The sequence below is a fragment of the Corvus brachyrhynchos genome, unplaced genomic scaffold, assembly GCF_000691975.1.
Source record: "Corvus brachyrhynchos isolate BGI_N302 unplaced genomic scaffold, ASM69197v1 scaffold3, whole genome shotgun sequence".
In the NCBI taxonomy this organism is placed as follows: Eukaryota; Metazoa; Chordata; class Aves; order Passeriformes; family Corvidae; genus Corvus; species Corvus brachyrhynchos.
In genome coordinates this window covers 8,084,056-8,089,811 of record NW_008237619.1, presented here as the reverse complement: position 1 = coordinate 8,089,811, position 5,756 = coordinate 8,084,056, and positions in this window count along the sequence as shown.

Below are 5,756 nucleotides of genomic sequence, written 5' to 3'. Positions count from 1 at the left end.
GGGGACTCTATGTAAATGTTTTCAGATGAATAATTAATGTGCCTTTCTAGCATCAGGGGGTCTTTAATTAAAGCCTCTGTTAAACAAGGGAAGGCAGACAAGCCTGGCTCCTTGCAGCAGCTAATTGCACCTTTCCCATGTACAGCTAGGATTCAGAGATAAAGCATCATTTGCATCAGTAAGGAAGGACAGCTCCTACCTACGGTGAGTGGTGGGAGGCTGTGGAGGCCAGCTGAGTGACCCCAGGGCTGCTTAGGTGGTCTGCATCATATTTTAAATTAGCTTGGCATACAGGCCAAATAAGGGGGTGTGGGGAAGAGAGGATGAAGAGGGTTCTCTGGCCACAAGGCTTTGAGGAATGCAGAAAGCCAACTCACAACCATCTGTGGATTACAGCCTCTTCAACAGGGGCCTACTGACAGGGTTATCCAGGGTCTTGCTGTCACTACGTGATACACTTGCCTTCCACAACCCAGTTCCATACCTGCCTCCCTGTTCCAATGCCAGGGATGGGCTCACAGCGGAAGGGAGCCCAGCAATGAGGCAGTGTTCACAGGATGGAGAACAAAGGCATACCTGAGTCTTCCCAGTACCCAGCTGCTGTCCTTATGCCCAGCATCCTCCACAGGCACCATTCCCTCAGGTGAACTTCATGCCTGGACTCTTCCTTCCTTCAGGAGTTTCACAGCTAATGGAGACAGGATTGGATGAAGGTTCACTGTGGACTTCAGCCAGAACACAGTACCCCCTCACTCTCATGCCATGTGATGGTGAGACAAAAATGAAACCTTCTGCCTTACAAGGACTGGGCCTCCCAGAAGGTCTGTGATTATTTTCCAAGACAACGTATAAAACCATAATAGTTTCAGGAACTAGAATGGCACAAATAAGGAATGACAGAACTTGCCCCAGTTAATGCTGCTGAGGAGTATCTAATATACTCCCAAATTTGATTTATTTAAATGTCCAGGAAACAGCAGGTAAATTTCTAAACAGGGAACAAAGTCTTGTTTTCCTTGAGAATGTTATCTAAACTAGACACAGATTAATTAGTTTTGACACCTTGGCAAAGAAACAGTATCCCACTTTTTTTGTTCATCTTTATCACCAGTAACATTCATGGTGACATTACACATGATGGAAAAAGAGACAGCTGAAACTTTATTTTTAACAGAAAGGGTTAAATCTAAGGTAGGCTAAACAGGTTTCCAAAGCAAATATTCCCGAACACAGAAGCTAATAACATGTCTCTTTCCTGCGTTACCAAAGACTGGATTAAAGGAGACCTCGAGGGGTTTACTTAGTCTGTGCCAGTCATCTACGAAAGAGGTTTGCTTAACCTGTTGGAAGTATCTCCCCATTTTCTGAAGCCATACTTAGGACACTCCCTTTTGGCAAACTTTGAGCACAAAGACAATTTGAACACCCCTTCAAGAAAGGTTTCTCTGATTTCTGCAAACATCTCGGTTTTCAGGAAAGCCCTGAATCTTCGAAATCGGGAGCATGTGTTTTCTGTTTGCCCTCACCAATGCTCTTGACAGGCCTGACATGTGCCTGCGAGCTCAGCGAAGGTTTACTGCTGTGCTTTGTGGAGGCAAGCGCCGCCAGAAGGTCTCGGAGGCCGCCACACTCCGAGCCCCTGCGAGCAGCTACGAGGCTCTGCTGCTCTCTGCTGGGAAATGCGGGCACAGCCCGGGCTGCAGGAAGCGCTGGGGGAAGAGCTGCATTTGCCAGCACACACTCAGCGCTACCTGTACAAGCGCAGACACCGGGGTGCAGTCTCCTCCTCAACATCGGTTCCAGAAGCACACCCACATCAAAGTCTGCAGGTACAGGAGCAGTTTGGGTGCAAATCAGCAGCCCCAGCCACCTCTCTTCCCCATGCACCCCAAGCTGGCTTTCTCCACTCTCTTGCACTAACACCTGCTCTCCTCACAGCCTGGTGGGTTTTTTAAAAACCCTCTGGATGGAGGGCAGAACAATTAACCCACCATACAGGTAAGGAACCAACGTGCAGGGCAACCTCATGACCCCACAGAGTCATCGGTCAGGACACAGATGAGCAGAGATGTCTCTCCAAGGACCCCAAGCCTCTGTCTCACAGCCTGGTTTTTTTGATCATTGCTCCATGACCTAAAGCTGCTCTTTGCTCACCAGACCTCAGGAAGGCTTTAACTACATCTGGCTGCAACTGTGCAAAACCACAGGTCAGAGAGTCTTGGGGCTGCAGCATGCAGGGAACCACAAGGGCCCCAGCCACGGGTATTGACTGGGCTGCTGCAGCTCATGGATCGTGAGCTCCCTGCTCCGGCCACCAACCTCAGCCCGGGGGAAACCCTGGCTTCTGACAGCAACTCCCGCACAAAGGAGGGGGACAAATTCCCCAGCCTGGTGCTGACCAAGGCCCTCTGGCCCTTTAAGCAATGACATTTAAATTTGCTGATATGTTTCATCCCATGCATCTCATTACGATTTTCAAGTAGTGGATGAAGCGACCAGAATTTGAGATAGGCATTTTCAGGATTTGGCTATTATATATGTATATTTACAGCTCAATAAAATAAGAAGAAATATTCAAAGTAAACAGACTGTGGAAAGTGATTTCTTCCAACTCTCCACTGCAGACTTGCAAGAAACCAATCAAAGACACTCAAGAGTGGTTTGAGCATAATTTATTAACCCAAAAGGGGCCGCATTGTTAACCAACATTATTTATAGTGAGCAGCTCAACCATCTCTACTGAACAACTGTGCGATACTGCAGGGACAAATGCAGTGAGTTACTACAGACATAGGACAAAACCAGCAGCAGGTCTTTGTTACAGCTGTTAGAAAAAGCATCCCCAGGAGACAGACACTGAATCTCTAATGGCTATCTTATTTCTCTGACAATTTATTTAAGTTTTAACTTAACAGCAGGAGTGATAGCCACAGTTACACAGTGACTCCCAATAAAGGAGTGTATTGCTAATCTGCAGCTGGTGTTTTCTTATTTATTTCAAAGTCTTTAAGTTCCAGACTTAGCATATGGTGCCATATAAATAATGATATAATAATACGTTTTTGCCTTCCATGTGCCTGTGTAGAAAAAAGCCAAGTGATTTATCTTATATGAGCATTGTATTTAAGGCATTATTTTGCTCAGAATTTTTAATGCGTTTAAAATGCATCTTCTGCTTTTTTTAATCTGTTCTTTTGAAAGAATAAACAGAGCAGTGATGTTTATTTAATAGAGTCATTCATCTTACTTCCTCGTGCAAAATCCTAGCTTTCCAGACCCAGCAGCCAGAACCCTGCAGTAGGGAGTGGGGTTGGAAATGGAGAGATCTGCTGTTTACCAATGAGGCACAGATGAAAGGAACACATGGGGCTCGAGATTTACCCACAGCATGACATTATATGAAGCCAGCAGGCAGCTGAGAACTGCTTAGTCCCGTCCAGTAAAGGATAGAAAGGAGAAACCCATGAGAGAAGTTCTGCAGGGAGTCATGCTGTGGAGAACACAGCACTGGGATGTCTCAGCACACAACCACCCTTACACACAACTGATATCAAGATGCTTCCTTCAGATAAAACTGTATCAGCAGTTACAAAAAGCCAGCAGTCCCATGCTGTCTGGAACCATCACTGTCACATGGAAAAGTGGGAGAGACAAGAAGGGCTCAGAGGAGTAATGACCTGGCATCCCGTGAGTGCAAACAGCAGTGCTCCAGTGCAAGATGATCTGAGTGGTCAGTGTGGCTGAGGATAGGGACAGCACTGTCATGAACCTGGTACTAGAGCAGTGGGGCAGCTGTTTCTCTTAAAAGGCCAGTGGCATAACCTGAAAAACACACACAAAGTGGACAGCTCCAAATGGAAGTGACATCTGTAAGTTTAGAACAGCTTTTGAAGTCCTGTATCTCCCTCCCTCTCACCTCCATAAGCCCCCATGGCAGTTCCAGCCAGTTGTTTAAAGCCCAGCTCTTGTCAGACTGAAGCATGAACCAGAATATGTCAGAAGCTGGTTACTGTGGTAACCCAGCACAGCTTTTATCTTTATTCCTTTCATCTCCTCTTTGGGGAAAACTGCCAGTCTGTTTATTTGCTTTTTCTGACGAAGTTCATCACACAGAACACTAACTATCTGGATCTGTGTAACACTGAGCACAGGAGCAAGTACCTCTCACATCAATGTGCATGGAAATACTTCTCTCAGCACTCTACTACCCTACCTCTTGCTTCCCTGCTTCCCTTTACAAGTTATTTGACATGTCCTTTTCCATCTGCCCCTCCATGCACAGCTTCTCTCTGCCCTTCTCCTTCAGGCCTTCTCACTACAGTGGCACTTACTAACAGGGCCAATGACAGCAAATGGCTACCCTGGGCTTTTCTGCACCCCTCGCAGGAGCGTGGCAAGGCCAAAAGGACACTGGAACTCACAGAGAAGTAACTCAGCTCCCTGCAAAATGAAAGCCCAGCGGCAGGCTGGGCTATGGGCAACCCCCGCAACCCTCCCTCTGCCAAGGGAGCCCCCACAGATGGTTCACTGGCTCTGGCACACACCAGGAAACACCTCTGGCTGCTTTGAGGGGAAGAATAACACAGGTTAGGGGGCAGCCACCAGGACCAAGACCAGAACCAGCGCCAGAGCCAAGACCAAGGCCAGTGCCAGGTGCCACCAGCAATGGCATCCTGGCCTGTACCATGAATTGTGTGACCAGCAGGAGCAGTGTAATAAATGGTTAAAAGGGTTTTTTTGGTTGAGAAGAAGTTAAAAGTTGCTTGTTAAAAGATTGGGGATATGCAGTTAATGAGTTAACTGTTATTGCGACTGTACGGGTGTAAGGTTGCTATGTGCCCACTAGATGCTGACACCAATGGGGGGAAGTAATGGGTCTAAGAAAGAGGAGAATGTTCTAGAATGTTCTTAAGATGACTTAATAATTATGATGTAAACATTTTGGGGAATTATTGGTTAGGGGGCAAACCAATCACTCGACGCCCCAGAGACTGACGGAACTGAACACCAATGAGGGAGGACCTGAGCTGCACCAATCACAACATCAAGAGAGACTATAAAAACTGCCCCGGGGCTCAGCCCGCCCGGGGGTTTTTCTGAGGAATTTGAACGCCCTGCGCCTCGCACTGTTTGTGTTTTCTGGGTTGTCAAGTGGGACTCGGGCTTACCTCGAGTCTCCGCTCCTGGTTTTCTTTTTATTGAATGAGCAGACTTTTACTCCACTCAAAAAGTCCAAGCCTCGTTTATAACAGCTGGGCAGTGATTGTCCCCCTGTACTCAGCACTGGTGAAGCCACACCTCAAGTTCTGTCTTTCGAGTTGAGCCCACTTCTGGGCCCCTCACTACAAGACATTTTAGGTGCTGGAGCAAGTCCAGAGAAGGGCAATGGAGCTGGTGAAGGGTTTGGAGCACAAGTCCTACAAGGAGCAGCTGATGAAGCTGGGGGATGCTTAGCCTGGAAGAAAGGAAGCTCAGGGGGAACCTTATCATTCTCTACAACCACCTTAAAGGAGGCTGTAACTAGGTGGGGGATGGTCTCTTCTCCCGGGCAACAAGCAACAGGACAGGAAGGCACAGCCTTAAGCTGTGCCAGGGGAGGTTTAGGTTGGACATCACGAAGAATTTCTTCACAGAAAGGGTGATTAGACACTGGAATGGGTTGCCCAAGGAGGTGGTGGAGTCACCGTCCCTGGGTATGTTTAAGGAAAGACTGGACAAGGCAGCTAGTGCCATAGTCCGGCTGCCCTGGTGGGGTT